This window comes from Culex quinquefasciatus, chromosome 1 (assembly GCF_015732765.1).
Source record: "Culex quinquefasciatus strain JHB chromosome 1, VPISU_Cqui_1.0_pri_paternal, whole genome shotgun sequence".
Taxonomy (NCBI): domain Eukaryota; kingdom Metazoa; phylum Arthropoda; class Insecta; order Diptera; family Culicidae; genus Culex; species Culex quinquefasciatus.
The window spans coordinates 8,707,397-8,723,946 of NC_051861.1; positions in this window are offsets into that span (position 1 = coordinate 8,707,397).

Consider the following 16,550-nt stretch of genomic DNA (forward strand, 5'->3'; position numbering starts at 1 on the left):
GTCGGCATGAAAAGGTCGGTTCAGGCTGTGATTACTGCCGCTGGTTTAAGTTATTGTTTTGTTGGAGATGTGGAAACTCTAATCCCTTCGGCAATCTTTCTTGTTGCCACCTTTGGAAAATTCTTAAGCTCCATTTGATGGATTGTTCATCATTTTTATCGATTATCACAACTTCACCTTTTGACCCAATTAGTCACAAATGATAATCCTCCATTTCCAGGAAATTTAACTAAAATTGGCATGTTTTTCCAGTGCCCAACTCTCGTCTTACTTGCCCTGAACCCAACCCAACCCGGCGCCCAGCTGAAATAACCTGCAACATGGCATAAATCTACATTACCCTCGCACCTCCCTTAGGCAAAAACAAGCAAGAGTTTCGCTATATTTAACATGGCGTTTAATCATTCATTACCGACCATTTGCTGTTCCGGTTGCTGGAATCCGGTGAAACCGAGCCCGAGCATGCACCCCAGCATGCTGCCCCAGCAAAAGCAAGCAAAACTGTTTCAAAAAGTGAAGAAAAAAAATCCAGAATTTCCTGCAAAAATCCTGCCGGCAAAAGGTCTCAACACAGGAAAAAAAGTGCCGTAATAAAAAGTGCACATTCAAATTTCCTTTGCAGCAGCGACGACCACCACCGTTTGCACTTGGGGAGGGTCACTTATTACTGTGGTGGGGTAAAATGGACCCCCAACCCAAGGGTGGCTACCCTTGCAAGTGACAACACAAACTGAGCCTAACACCCAAAACGCATGCCACGTCCCGCTCGGAGTTCTTTGGAGCGGGGTAAAAAATAACCATTTTGCGAACAATCGCCGGATTCGGTAATGATGGCAGGGGTGCCAAAGCTGTCCAAGTGGACATTGTTGTCTCAACTAATCGCTGACTTTTGGTTCAGAGTTTCCTTCTTCTCTCTGGATCGATAAGCCAACATGGTTCAATTTGTCTTTTGTCCAAATTAAATAGGTTTGTCTCATTGAACCATGCTTGTCCCCAGGGCTGTGGAGTCGGAGTCGGAGTCGGAGCCGGAGTCGGTGGAGTCGGGTCTTTTTGGGGACCTGGAGTCGGAGTCGGAGCCAACCATTTGTTGAAAGCTGGAGTCGGAGTCGGAGTCGGAGTCGGCTAGAGTTGGTAGGCCGGAGTCGGAGTCGGAGTCGGAGCCAACCATTTGTTCAAAGCCGGAGCCGGAGTCGGAGTCGAAGTCAGCTAATCTGATGAAGCCAGAGTCGGAGTAGGAGTCGGAGTCGTTTGAAATATGACCCGACTCCGCAGCCCTGCTTGTCCCATTCTGTTGTCACTCTTGTGCTGTGTCTATCCCAATTGATTTTATCCTGATATTTTTTTTTTTCAATTTAAACCAAGGCCTTATTGAACTACAGTCCAGGCTCAATTATCCGTAGCATCGATTATCCGAAGTTGAGATTTTCCGAAGCTTCGATTATCCGAAGTTCGATTATCCGAAGGTTTGTATGGGACTTCGAATAATCGAATCAGGAATAACAAAAATCGTATTTTTCATTTTCTTGTTTTTAACATAAAATTTGAGCTCTATGACACCATTTTAGTAAAATTTGAGAGCCTTTTTCAAAAATAATTTTGGCCGCCATCTTGGAATTATTTTTTTAAAATAATTTAAGCGTAATTTTTCGTCAGTTTTTTGGTAACATTTTAGGCTATTTCCTCAAAAATTTTGAGCGAAAAAAAATCGTGACATCACCTTTAAATTTAAGTTTTAGACTTAAAAATCAAAAAAATTCATTGTTGTGGCATGTATTTTTGATTCAGTGTATTTTTCAAGGGTTTCCAGCAAGGCCTCAGACTGGCAAGTAATTAATAATTACTTTGATTTTTAGCTGGTAATTAGGTAATTCTTTAATTACTTAGTAATTCATGGTAATTAGAGTAATTTAAAGTAATTAATTGGTAATTAAAGTAATTTTTGAGTAATTACAGTAATTGATTTTTTTTTTAATTGTACTTTTTCAACAAAACTATTTACTTTTTATATATAATCGATTATAACAGAATCTTATTGATTTTAAATAAGAGTGAAACACAAAGATTACAAAAAACTGATTCTGTATGTAGAAGGCCTTATTCATCATAGTTCTCTCCTAAAACTTACCTAAAATTTATTTTTGTCATGTTGTTTATCAAACTGATAAACAACGAAAGGCCATGATATATTACCGAGTGGAAAATGTTTTGTGAATCTTAAATCTATTAATTTTTATTAAGTTATTATAAAAATATGTTTTTTTTTTTTTGCAAGGACTACATTAGAATCGATAAATTTTTTATGCTTTTCCTTCTAATAGGCAGTCAAAATAATTTGAAGTTTTTGTGGATCAAATATTTAAAACCAAAATGTACTTAATTATCATTGAAATAAACAAAGTATTCAAGTGATGGCCATTTAAAAATCAATAATAATAAAAATATATTTTATATATTTCTTCATCATCTGCAGAAATTGACAGTCCTGAAATATCTCTCTATTAAGAGTTTAGTAATTTTCCCCGAAAAATTTCCAAATATTTCTGAGACAAATGTTTCAATGGTAAAAATTAAACTCAGTGAAATTAAAATCAACTAATATTCAGACGCAATTGAATCCAATGTTAATGTCACGTTCCACATTATCTGTATTTTCAGTTACAGATTTTTTTAAATTTGCTTGAGAAAAAAATGCAAAGTAATGTCAAACAAATGTTTGAAAAGCGTTTTGAAACTTAACGTTATTTTGATAAATTTCACAATTCTCGAGAAGAGCCGCTGCAAATATTTGTCAAAGTTTTTGTTTAGCTCAAATAATCATGGGGCCTTTTTTGCAACAAATTCTATATATTAATGGCATTCGACTTTGGAAGCTGAAAATATTATTAATTTCATATATTGAAGTAAAATAGAACATTTTTTTTTGCTTTTATGACAGACATGCCTTCAAAAAACGTAAGGCAACTTAAATAATCTTCATTTGCAATTGATTGATAAGGGTTCGGTTGATTGAAACGTGAAACATAATGAAATTTCGAATCAGATAATGAACAGGTTAAATTGACCATGAAGCAATTATTATTGGTCATTTCCAGATATTTTTTTAAAGGTCCTATAAGCTATTGTGTTTTATATGTTTATAAGACCTTTAAAAAAAATTCTAGATATCAATTGAGCTACTTATTTTTTACCGAAAAATTGTGTAATTAAATACGAATGTCAATTTTATAATAAAATAAAAAATCGCTGTAGGATATCATGTAAACATCACTCAAAGTTTCAGCGCCCTCTAGTTAGGGAGCTTTTTTGACGTTTAATCGCCTATATCTATTATGAATAAAAATTATACTTGAAAAAACATTTTAATCACCCTAAGCCGTTTGACCAATTCTCATCACTTTTGCCGTTTTCCGCTATTAAATCAACATTTTCAGATGTATCAACAATAGAAAGTTGTTTGCTCACTTTAATTTGTGCTATTTATTACTTTGGAGCAATCAAAAACACTTTATGAAAGCTGTAATTCACGATCAAAGTGCTGATAGGTTGATAATAGGAATAGGCTGAAAAAGGGTATAGTTCCCCTAAACAGAATAATTTTTGAAAGAGTTATCGAATGATCTATTTATAAATAATTTAGTTAAGAACCGTAGAAATGAATACTTAAATATAAATTAAATGTTTTTATCGTAGTGAAAAGTAATTAAGTAATTTGTGTAATTAATCAATTTGGACCAGTAATTCGAGTAATTAATTGGCAGACTGGCAAGTAATGAACGCTTCTGGAAACCCTTGGTATTTTTTTTCAGAAGCCCGTCCAATTTCCTACAAGTTTGTCTTTAGCCACTTTTTGATACGACGCAACGGCTTCGAGATACAGTAATTTTCAAATTACAAAACACAAAAATATTTAGATACCTTACGCCCTCCTCAAATGTTATTTTCGAGTACTATTGGCTCCATATACACAAAAATGGCTCATATAAGACTAGGATAACATGTCTACAAAGTTTCAGAGAGGGTCAGGTACAAAAGTACCAAAAATATTCCTGATTTAAGCTGGAATTGCTCTATTAAAAGATATTTTTTTTAAATGTCCATCTGCACACTTTTGTCTCAAGTTTACTTGAAAATCTTCAAATCGGAGCATCCATCTTTCAATATTTAAATTTAGTTTTTGTTAATAAGCCAAATAAGTCCAACTCTTCTCTGACAAAGTTGAACACTTTTGTCTCATTTAACTATGATTGTCCCATTTGTTCTTTTTGCATGTGTGAACTGATTCTGTTCTGATGGTAAATCTTTGTCTCAATTGGGCACTTATTTATCAATTGGTTGAAGACATTAAAATAGATAGTTTTTTCCTCAAATGGTCAGTACTGTTTAAAAGTGTCCAAGTGGACTGTTTTGTCCCATGTTCACATAAAATTAAAATATCTTCTAATATTTATTAATTCTTTTCTGTAAATAAGCCAGCTCTGGCGCAGATTGTTCATTTCCAAATTGAACATCTTTGTCATATACCCTTACATTATTTTTTTACTATCAGTCTGTTGGATGGTAAATATTTACTAAAATTTGACTCTATTTCCTCAAATTGCTATTAGAAACTAGACACTTTTGATCAAGTACTACTATTTACAGACATGTTTACTTAGAAAAATTATGACATTATTAATCCATTGAGACAAAATGATCTGTTTGGACATCGTCAACCAATTGACACAGATTTTTAAATCGGACTCATTCCTAGGATCTGTCCCAACGATTATTTTTTTCTCAATTTTTACACCTCTGCCCATGCCGCCAAAGTTCCAAGGTGATTATGTTTCTCAAGCGGAAAGTAATGTTCAAATTGCTCATTTTTTCTTGTCTCAGTCGATCAGCATTGTTCAAAACGGTCGTATGTTATAGTCATCGTTGGCTTCTTTCTGTAGTGTTGTCTCACTTTTTCAACTATCTTATGTGTCCATCAGGCCCGGCATCCATTATAACGTTGTTTGTGAACATCCCTTAAACATTATGTTTTAGGATGGTGGGACAGCTGTCATTTTGTTTTCCGAAGATCTTGTCCGTTTCAAACGGTAATCTTTGTCTCGAATAGGTTCTGTATTTTCTATTTGTTTTTCAATTGGCAAACTGTTCTGTTCTTTTTTGTCTCAGTCAAGCACCTCTATTCAAAATGTTTTTTTTTTCTGTCTCAAATTGTTAATTTTGTCTCAAACTTTCACTGCTGTCCAAAAGGCTGAATTTAGTTCATCATTCTGTCCCATTTGAGCGTCCAATGTTCTATGATGATTTCTGTCTCAAACGGTCCTCTCTGTTCACTAGTGTCGTGCTTAATAGTCACCCCTGTTCCATTTTTCTGAAGATGTCTTTACTTTTGTTCTTTGATACATGATTTTTGCTGATTATTTTCATTCTTGGTTGGTTACTACTACTCAGATTGTTCCCGTTGCCTCGGAATTTGTCTTAACTGATCACTTAGATTCAAATTAAACGATTGGACATCTCTGTCTCAATTGGTTAGTGCTGTCTCAGATGGCTTGAATAAATTAACTCAATTCTCCAATATGATCCAACGTTGTATCAACTATATTTGAGAACCCCTGCCGAAACATCAGCCCAAAAAAAACGAACGAACCTGCACATGATCCGTCCACACTTTGTGCAGTTTGCATGTTTATCCGCCATTAAAAGCTCGTAAATAAGCCATAAACACACAGAGGCCACCAGTGCACAACAAGGAGTCCGACACCATCGAGAAAAAAAAAATATGCATAGAGTCCTGATTTAGGTAGGCCGCCAGCATTCCGGGAAATTTTTGCACCCGAATGACCTGCTGCTTTATGGCCAATAACGCTGCTGGCAACCCAGAACCTCCGACATTGTTTAGACCCGTTGTTCTTTTGAACGCGCCGAAATGAGGGCATAATTTTAATCGCGTTTTAATTTATGTTTTCACGCGACCACAAACAATCCATTAGTAAGTTTGATGAATGGCCTACATGGTTGGCGTGTTGAGTTAATTGATTCCAGCGAGCTGGCCACACTGCTTACATAGTAATGTAATTTAGATAATTTTTTTTTCTTCGGCTCGAAAGATGAATTATCAAAATATTCAAATAACCAAACAATTTTTCACGGCCATAACTTCCCACCAGCCAGACGACGCAATTCATTTTGCAAATTTCATTAGAAATCTTCGTAGTCATGGAATTGCAAAAATATGATTAGTGAGCAATAAAGCTTTCGCTTCAAGTTCCAAGGATTCTCCCAAGCCCCAAAGAACGGAATGAATTAAATTCGCAGCGCGCATCATCGCGGCCCCCGGGATATGCGTATGCAAACGACGTCGAGAGAGCAAAGAGTTTTTTTCCCGCTTTTTTTTGCCTTTGCCTATGGTATGGAAATGGTAAATCATGGCCATTGCCTTAAGCCTCCGGAATCGCAAATGTATCCTTTTATTTTCGCCAACGACCTCGGGGAGAGGCCTCCTTGCGAGGAGGAAACGACGCCGTCCCGTCCCGAAAGTCGTTGCCCCAAACGCCCGCGCGTGAGACAACAACGGACGAACCGCCACTGTGTTGTCAGTGCAGCGCCGGGGAGATAGTTTGGCCACAATAGAAGAAAAGGTATCTTTTTGGGGGTTTGCTTGTTGAAAGCGAGGGAACGTTGGGTTAACTGAGCTGTCTCACTTGTCTCAATGAGTCCATTTTTATGCTTGTCTCATTCGTTTCAAACAGCATCGGATGACTCATGTCTCAATCGTCGAACGGTCTAAATTGTCTCAACAAACTCTGTACAAAAGTTGTCTCAATAAACTGTCTCAGTTTGTGTTGGCTCGGTTGTCTCGGTTTACTGAGTTGTCTCAACTGTCTTAAAGTTTTTAATCAATTCAGTTGTAATTTACTGCCCGACTTGTCTCACTTTGTCTCAATCACGCCGTTCAAGCCATGACGTCGAACAGTCTAAATTGTCTTAATTTTCTCAACCCAAAATCTGTCCCAAAATTTGGTTCAATAAACTCTCTTAGTTTTTGTTGCCACGGTTGACTGAGTTGTCTCAACTTTTGTCACTGTCCCACTTGTCTCAGTCTACGCTGTTTCTACACACTCCTCATTTGTCGAAGAGTCTGAATTATCTTTGCTGTCTTAACTCTGTTCAAAACTCAGTAAATTATGTTGTCGAACGGTCTTTGAACAATACTTGTCTCACTTGTCTCAAACTGTCTTAATTTTTTACATTTAGTTGTGTACTCAAAGTGTTCCAATTGCCACTGTAACAGTCTCAGGTTGCCTCAATTAGTACATGCTTTGCTGAACAATACATGTTTCAATCGTCGAACAGTCTTAATTGTCACAGTTGTCTCAGCACAAAACTCGTCTGTCACTGTCCCACTTGTCTCAATTTGTCTCATTCGTCTCAACCAACGCTGTTTTGCACACACCTCAATCGTCAAACAGGCTGAACTATTTTGAATGTCTCTAGCACGAACTGCGCTTTCTCAATCTGTCTCAGTTTGTGTTGTCTCGGTTGACGAATTCGTCCCAACTGTCCTCAATTTCTATATCAACTCTCTACAAAACGTGTCTCAAATATCATAAAAATGGTCTCAGTTTTTTAGATTTCTTTTGTCGTTGTCCCACTTGCCTCACTTTGTTGCGCTGTCTCAGTCAAAAAGTGTAAATATAAAAATTGATTCAGTTGTGCCAACTTTTTTTTATTTACATTTGTACTAAAAGTTTCTTAATTACCACAACAATTGTCTCAGGTTTCTAAGTTCCTTTGTCGTTGTCCCATTTGTCCAAATTGTCTCAACGTTCCAATCTAAGCTGTTCAACAAATATCTCAATCGTCAAGTATCTAAACTGTTTTAGTTGTTTCAATTGTCTCAAAAAACTCTGTGCAAAAAATGTCTCAATGAACTGTCTCAGTTTGTGTTGTCTAGGTTGACCGAGTCGTCTCAACTGTCTTAAACTACTTTATCAACATAAATTGTCTCAATTCTCATGAATGTTTTAGTTGCTTAAATTTCCGTTGTCTCACCTGTTTTTTTGTTACATTGTCTCAATCAACGCTGTATAACACAGCTGTACAAAGCATGTCTCATTACTTGTCTCAAATGTTTCGATTTCCTAAAGTAACCCTGTTGGTGTTATAGAAAATGTCTCAATTTTCACAATAATAAAATTCATTTGTCATTGTCCCACTTGTCTAACTATGTCACAGTTGTCTCAATTAACGTTGATCAGCACATGCCTCAAACGTCGAAAAGTCTAAACTGCCTCAGTTGTTTCAATTGTCTCAACACACTTTGTGCAAAACTTGTCTCAATAAACTGTCTCAGTTTGTGATGTCTCAGGTGATTGAGTTGTCTCAGCTGTCTTAAACTTCTAAATTAACTCTGCACAAAAAGTGTTTCAATTTTAACCAAAAAATATCTCAGTAGCTTAAATGTCCTTTGTTGTTGTTCCATTTGTCTCACTTCGTCGCATTGTCTCAGTCAACGCTTTATAACACATGCTTCTAGTGTCGTACAATCTTTTTAGCAAATCTTGTCTCAGTTGTCTCAATTGCCGAAAATAATTGTCTCAGGTTTTAAATGTCCTTTGTCATTTGTCCAAATTGTCTCATTGTCCCAGTCTAAGCTGCTCAACACATGTCTCAATCGTCAGACAGTCTAGACTGTCTCAGATGTTTCAATTGTGCTCTTGCCTCGATAAACTGTCTCAGTTTGTTTCGTCTCAGCTGTTTGAGTTGTCTCAACTGCAGAACAAGTGCTAATTTTTACAAAAGAAAACTGTCTCAGCTGTTTAATTTTCTCATTCTTGTCTCAATCAACGTTGCTCAACACGTGCTTCAATCGTCGAACAGTTCAAATTATCCTAGTGTCCTAGTTTGACAAAAGTTGTCTCAGCTGTTGAAATGGTTTTAAACATTGTCTCAATTGTCTCAAGTTATCTGAACTGTCTCAGATTGTTATACTTTGTCTCAATTGTCTTAATCATCGCTGTTCAACACATGCCTCACTCGCCAAACAGTCTACATTTTTGCAGTTGGCTTAAAATCAGTAAAAAACTTGTCTCAGTAATGTCTCAGTTGTCTCAACTTTTTATGTGAGTTCTATTGAAATGGATTCTGAAATCTCCCATCAACTTTATGATTTTTTTTTCAATTTCTTTATCGTTGTCCCACTTGTCTCAACTGTCTCAGTTGTCTTCAACTCGATGAGACTTTTTTGCTTCCAATGTCCACCTTACCCCATTCCGCTCCGTCCCATTTACCGTCCAGTGAAGGAGCCTGCCCACCAGCCAAGAACCACATTAGCATAATTCGCGAAGAATGGATATTTTTGTAGCTTTATTTTTTCACGTTCGCCCCACCGTTTCTATCCAACAAAGCAAAAAAAAAACTCCCACGCCACCGTTTGGCACTAGCGGGTTAAGGCGGCTGCTGCCGATGGCTTTTATGGTCCTGGTATCTTTCGCCGAACAATTGCCCCGAAGGCTTCGCCGAATGTGGTACCTTTCTGGAGTGGAGTTTTTTTTTAATCTTCTTCTTCTTCTTTTGTGAAATATCTTTTTCTTGCAGATTAGAATGGGTTTTTACCTTTCAGTGAATAAAAAAAGCAACGAATCCACGGGAATGGCTTGATTCTCTTTTGGGCCAATTTGAGCGTGGTAATAGGTTGAGTTTGTTTTACAAATATTCAAACGGGAATGGTGAGAGTTTTAATGGTTGAGCGAGATTTTCGTGGAGTGATTGTTCGAGCAGATTCAAACTAGAAACTCAGCAAATCGTTGGTTTATGATCAATTTTGGGAGAAACTATTTCAGCAAATCTCATCAGATTCAATTTTATTTCTGATTCTGATTTTTAGAATCGTTCTCTTACTGGATTGCTTAAAATTGCTTTAAAATTTCCCTCATATCCATTTTCTTCCAGCTCAGCACAAAAAAAAAGAACGCAAATCGCCTTCCCCTTTGGCAAACTACAAAGCATTTTTCAAACGTAAACGACCTTACGTACATGTACATTTTCGAACAAAAAAAAATCCTGTGCAAATTTCCTCATGAAAAAAGGCAAGTTTTCTTTTCCACACTTGAGCCCCTAAATTTATACCTTCCCCACAGCCCTCTGGCAGCAGATGCAGCCAATGTTTGGTCGTCAGCGTGGCACCTTAACAATTTTTCGCAAAACTAACCATACAAACGTCGTCCTTTCCACATTTTGTTTTTTTTTTTTCTTTTGCACACTGGCTTGCCTTTGGGGCAAAAATTATCATAATTTCGCAATAATAACGTTAAATTTCAATTGTCTCCGCGTGTGGCGCTGCCTGGCTGCGGGGCGAAAAATTGCTTTGAATTACGGTGGAGAACATGCTGGTACACTGTTTTGTGTACAAAAACAGAAAAGAGGGGAAATGTTATGGAAAAAAAGGAACAATTTCTTGGTGCAAAAGGAAAAACTAAGCAAATTGAAATACATTGCAACAGTGAAGGGTCATTTGCAAAGGTGAAAGAAAGCAGAATAGTTTTTGCAGTAGTAGAAGCAATTCCCTTTTTGTTTACAACAAATCAGGTTAATTTTATATTTTTAGTTTCAAAGAATTACCATCTTACCATATGTAGAATCTTTATGAACAGTCTCAGCACACTCTATTCAAAACCAGTCTCAAAAATTGTTGCAATTAATTTTGTCTCAGTTGTCTCAACTGTCATTACATTCTAAGCTGTCTCAATTGTCTCAATCAACGTTGCTTTGATCGTGAAACAGTCTAAATTTTATTAGTTGTCTAAATTGCTTCAACAAACTCAGTTCTAAACTTGTCTCAATAAACTGTCTCAGATTGTGTTGTCTTGGTTGACCGAGTTGTCTCAACTGTCTTAAAAACTATTTTATCAACCATGTGCAAAAGTGTCTCAATCATCACAGAAAATGTTTCAGGTATTTAAATATATTTTGTGGTTGTTCCACCTATATGACTTTGTCTCAATTGTCTCAGTTAACGTGGATAACTATAGGTCTAAATTGTCGAACAGCCTAAACTGTCTCAGTACTTTAAACTGTCTAAACGTACTCTGTACAAAACGTGTTTCAATAAAGTGTCTTAACTGTCCCAACTGTCTCACATTTATTTCTTCTTTTTACTCAAAATGTCTCAATACACTTAGTTGTTTCTACAAAATCGTTACAAAACTTGTCTCAATAATGTATCAGTTGTCTCAACAGTCTAACCTTTATTACTTTACATTGTAACAATAGTGTTTCAATGTATCACAACAATTGTCTCAGTTGTTTCAATAATTGTATGACGTTGTCCCACTTGTCTCACGTTGTCTCAATTGTTTCCAAATTAAAATTTTACCATATTAATACACAAAAAGTTTATAAACAGTCCAATCGACCTCCAATCTGAAACTCAATTAAAACACAATTGCTTTGTGCTCCCAAAAACCTAGAGCAACTTGTTCGCCGCAGTAATCACGAGACTGCTGCAGTGGACATTCGATTTCCGAAGAACATGCTCATACAGCAGACCCCAAAAACTAACTAACTGCCGGCATGCATTCTAGCCTGTGACCAGCAACCAATCGGTTAAGTTTATCTTTCACTACTTGGTTAGGGTGATACTTGTTGGCTGTAAATTTTCTTTAATTCGAATAAAAATTGTTTTATTCACTCGAAATATATCAAACTTCTTTGAAAAAATAAGTGAAATTTCCTGCAAAAAAAACCACTCTAACTCGTTTGCCCGTGACTGCGTACGGACCGGCAAAGGAAAATTAATTTCTCTTTCGCAAATATAACATACAACACACTCCGTTTACTTCCAACTTCCAGCTGCCAGCCCGACGCAGTCCGGTGTGTGTTTGGCCAAAGTGCCATAAACTTGGCCGTTCTCGCCTCTGTCTCCGGGAGCCATAAAAGTTACTTCCGGTAGGTGAGTTTGCCGGGAGTGCTGCCAGTATTATTGAAGTTTAAATAAAATTAAATCAATTTAAAAAAAAATGTTTCATCAACATAATTGTAACTGGGCACACTGTTTTAAAAATTTCTCCAAAAAAATATCGTGCAACAAAATCCAAAAAGTTTAACTGGCAACACTGTAAGAGTAATGCCCCCCCAGTGTCCTTCCATGGGGGACTGTCTGGTCGCCCCAAGAAGAAGAACACTGGTGTGTACGTGCTATATTGAACATAATTTTTAAGGATACCTGATAAGAATCAGGAATAATTTACAGCTGCTGCAATAAAATATCATATATTACAGAGACACAGTGCGACTAGCCGTGTTAGTGTGAACGTGTGAAAGAATCCACTGCGATGGCTCTCTTTAAGGTTCTTTTGCCACCTTGGGACTTGGGCGACTTGGGAGATGGACGGTTTGGAATGCACAAGAACGCACAACCAAACTCGATTATGAAGCTGGACGGTGTCGCCATAAATTAACACCCTATGCTGCAGAGTGTTATTAAAATTAAATGGCAGAGTGGGTTTGATTTGTTGGCATTGATTTGCTGGGTATTAAAATTTTCTGTATAATATCAAATTCAAAAAGTTACCTGATGAAATTTACTTAACAGTTGGTAGTTAAATAGCTCTTAGAAATGTCACTATATAAATTTGACATTTTAATGCCTCTGTGCTTTCTTATGCTAACTAGAACGGAATCCCGGCCAAATTAGTGCAAGAAAGTACAGAGACACTTCGGCAAAAAAGCTCATTAACCTTCACTAATAAGGCTTGGAAAGTAATTTCTGATAGATTTGGTGACTTCAGAAAAATTGTAGGAATTTTTGTTCTCCTTCCAAATAGTATTATAGTATAACTGAAAACAAATAAGTAATTTCCTTTTTTCACTGAGGAAAGGCTATAAAAAATCTCGAAAAAAAAAACTTCTTTTAAGACAAAAAATATAAAAGATGAAAAACTCGACTAGGAATCAAATACTGAGCCAATGTTTGCATCAGTTGAACAATTTATTTCCCCGGATTTGTTTCTATGAATCTGTTTCGTGTCACATAGCTTGGTATTGGAAGCTGTAAAGCTCAATATAGTAGTTTAAAAGTTAAGCAAACGAACAATTCTGGCAGAGTTAAATATGGGCTGATTTTCAGATAATTTCACTCACACTCTCGCTGATGAATTTGGAAACTACCTTTTACTAAAAGTTTACTGATATTTTTTTTGTTGTCGTTGTGAACTTGCAGAAGTTATTAAACACAAACAGGAAGCTTTTGCAATCGACTTTGAGAGGAAGGCATTTAATTTTTTTTAGTTCATGTTTTCAATATTAAATTAGGAAAAAACGATAATCTTTAAGCTGTCACAAAGCAATGGTATGAAATATGGAGAAGTTTTGACAATTTGAATAGAAATAATGTCGGTAAGGGACCATCCATAAACCACGTGGACACTTAAGGGGGGAGGGGGGGGTATGGCAATTGTCCACGCTCCATACAAAAAAGTTTTTTTTGTATGGACAATTGTCCACGAAGGGGGGAGGGGGTTCGAGATTCCCAAAAAAGTGTCCACGTGGTTTATGGATGGTCCCTAAACATCTAAAACTAATTTGTCAAAAAATTAGGAAAAAAATGTTTTCATAAGGATACTCGTATATCAAGCACTACGTGCTAAGGAATTCTCTAGCCATTTTTATTTTTTTTTGTATTTTTTTATTTGGTTCAAACTTTTTGCGGCTTAAAGAAGCCTTTTTTTCGTTGGCTCTTCTACCCGAGCAGGGGTAAATAACACGGGAATATCAAATTTTGGTATTACTTGGGCAAATAACAGGGACCAAAATGTGCCCTTGGTTGCCCAGTAATAGATGGTAAAATACCATGAAATCATACCAAAGTATAGTATGTGGAAGGGCACAACAATACCAAACCATGTTATTCCAAGGGTAAAATAATACCTCAAAATAAAACCATTTCGATACCAAGTTGAGGTCTTCTGGATTTTTGAACATTGCTTGAATACCAAAACTTGGTATTGCCATGGTTTAATTTTTAGGTATTCCCGCAACCTTGGAAAATCAGATTTTGGTATTCCTGTGGTCTTCCACATACATGATTTTGGTATGATTTCATGGTATTTTACCATCTATTACTGGGCAACCAAAGGCACATTTTGTTCGCTGGTATTTGCAGCAGTAATAAAAAAAATGGTATTTTCATGCCATTTTTTAGTGAAGCAGTTGCAGTTAGTGAAAAAACGAAAATGATCCATATGCAACAGCCAAATCTACTCACCTGATGATTCCATGTTGTTCTTAGTGATATTCTTCACCACATCGAATGCATTTGTCATTGATGAACGGCCTGTGCTTGAAGTTCTTGAAGATTCTAAAAAATAACAAGATTGACAAATAAGTGTTATTAAAATGAAACTGGATTGAAATTCACCAAAATTCAATAATCTGTCGATTAACTCGTTTTTCGAAGTATTTGGTTATCCCAACTTAGAGAAATTCCAACGTTTTTAAAAAAAATGTTAGTGGGTATATAAAAAAAATGAAAATCAGCTTTAACATTTTTGGGTTTCCAGTCATTTTGGTGCAAAATTAATTATCTCATCAAAATTTATAAAAAAAATCCCATAATTTTAGAGGAATTTGATGAAACCATTCAATACCAAAATAATACCAACATGTGCCATCCTGACTTAGAAAATTTTCCACAATTTCAAGTCATTTCTTTAGAGGGTATATCAAAAATGTTTAAAATCAAGTTTGAAATTTCCGGTTTTCAATGAAAGCATTCGCTTTGAGATTTCATTTTAGCGCAAAATTAATTATTTTGTCAAAATTGGTCAAAATTTTCTCATAGTTTCAGAGGAATTTGATAAAACACTGTAATACCAAAAGAAAACCAAAATGTGGTGTTCGACCATTGACAAACAAATTCTGCAATTTTGCAATATCAAAAAAAAAAACCTTAAATTGGTTTGATAGCACATTTTGCTCTTGCATAATCCTTAAGACAAATTGTAAAGGGTCCAAGAATACCAAAATTTGGAATTGATACCAGAGAAAGGTATTATTACGCATTTCCCTTGTTATTTACCCATGCTCGGGTATACAAGTTTCCATACAAATTTGCAGTTGTGCATACAAGATAGCACCCTTAATCGGCGTTACATTTATAGAATTTCACATTCTTTTTGAATATTATGTAACCGGTAAGACTTTACTTAAAATTTATATTTTATAAACATGTCCTGGGTTAGGCCCCACAGTGTCCATATAGGATTTTTTAAACAATAGTTTCGCTGAAAATTTGTTATTTTAAGAACTGGGATGGCTTGGATAGCTCATGTTTTTTTTTAAATTAAGCTTAAAAGTATGCAAATGGAACTGATTTTTTTAAATTGACCATAAGGAAGGTTTCTGTGAATGTTCAATTTGAAAAAAATCGTAATTAAATGTTTGTTTAACTAAGGGTATTTGTTTTTAATAAGATCTACCTAAATTTGATTATATAATATTGAATGTTTTACCCTTTTGAAATATTAATCTTGATTTAAATAAAATTAATACACTGTAGAAAATACTACGTTAAAATTTATTTTCCTGTTTTTAAACCTTTGCATGGCAATATCTCAGCAACTAAGAGTCGTATCAAGAAAGTTTAAATAAGCAAAATATAGAGTTTTTTTTCAACTTTTCTAAAGTATTAGCATGAGCATGAGCATGAGAGACCACCCATGGTTGTCCTTCTCCGTTGCTGAACAGAACCGTAATATCCTTTTAGCACTACTGATCATAGACTTCGACTATCAAGTGGTATTTCCCTTATCAACAGCATGTATGAATGCGCTGAAAAAGATAAAACACCATGATTTCCAGAACAAGATCAGTTGCGAATAGGTAACAGTCATTGGCCACCAACGGCGCCCGCCATGTCAGTTTGTAGATCTCGATTTTAAGGGACGGGAATGTTAGTTAGCGCAGGTTGCTACTAAGGCAGCTGATTTACTCTGTGCTTACACCCCACGAGCGCCAGAAACCTGAAAACTTGTTAGTAGGATAGGGTGTTTGGTCGGGATTCATCATAGAAGATGATGATGCGACCCAAAATCATAATGTTTGTTGAAAGGTATTATATATTATATAAATTTTTAATGAAATGGTTTAATCTTAGACAGCCGGCTGTGGAAAGATAAAACCAAATAATATTTATTTATAAAATGAGGTGTTAAACGCAATGCGGCAATGATAGCGTAGTCTGATTTTTATTTATATAATCATTTAGTTCATGAATTTGTTACGGAATAGACGCGACGAACTCAATCATCAAGTGCCTTCCGATCTTCTTTCTGTTAGCTAGATAAGGTATTGATTTTCGTTGCCTCCTCGAGCTACGATGCTATGGAGAGGGCTTAACACACAAACAACCGACGTCGAGCCCTCCGAGCTACGGAGCTATGGGAAGGTCTTTTCAACACAAAAAAGACTCGCGCACCACACGACGTTCTTGATGAATCAAAATAATTTTGTTACGCGATAAACCTAACGAACTCGGATCGTTTTTATCGAAAACAATA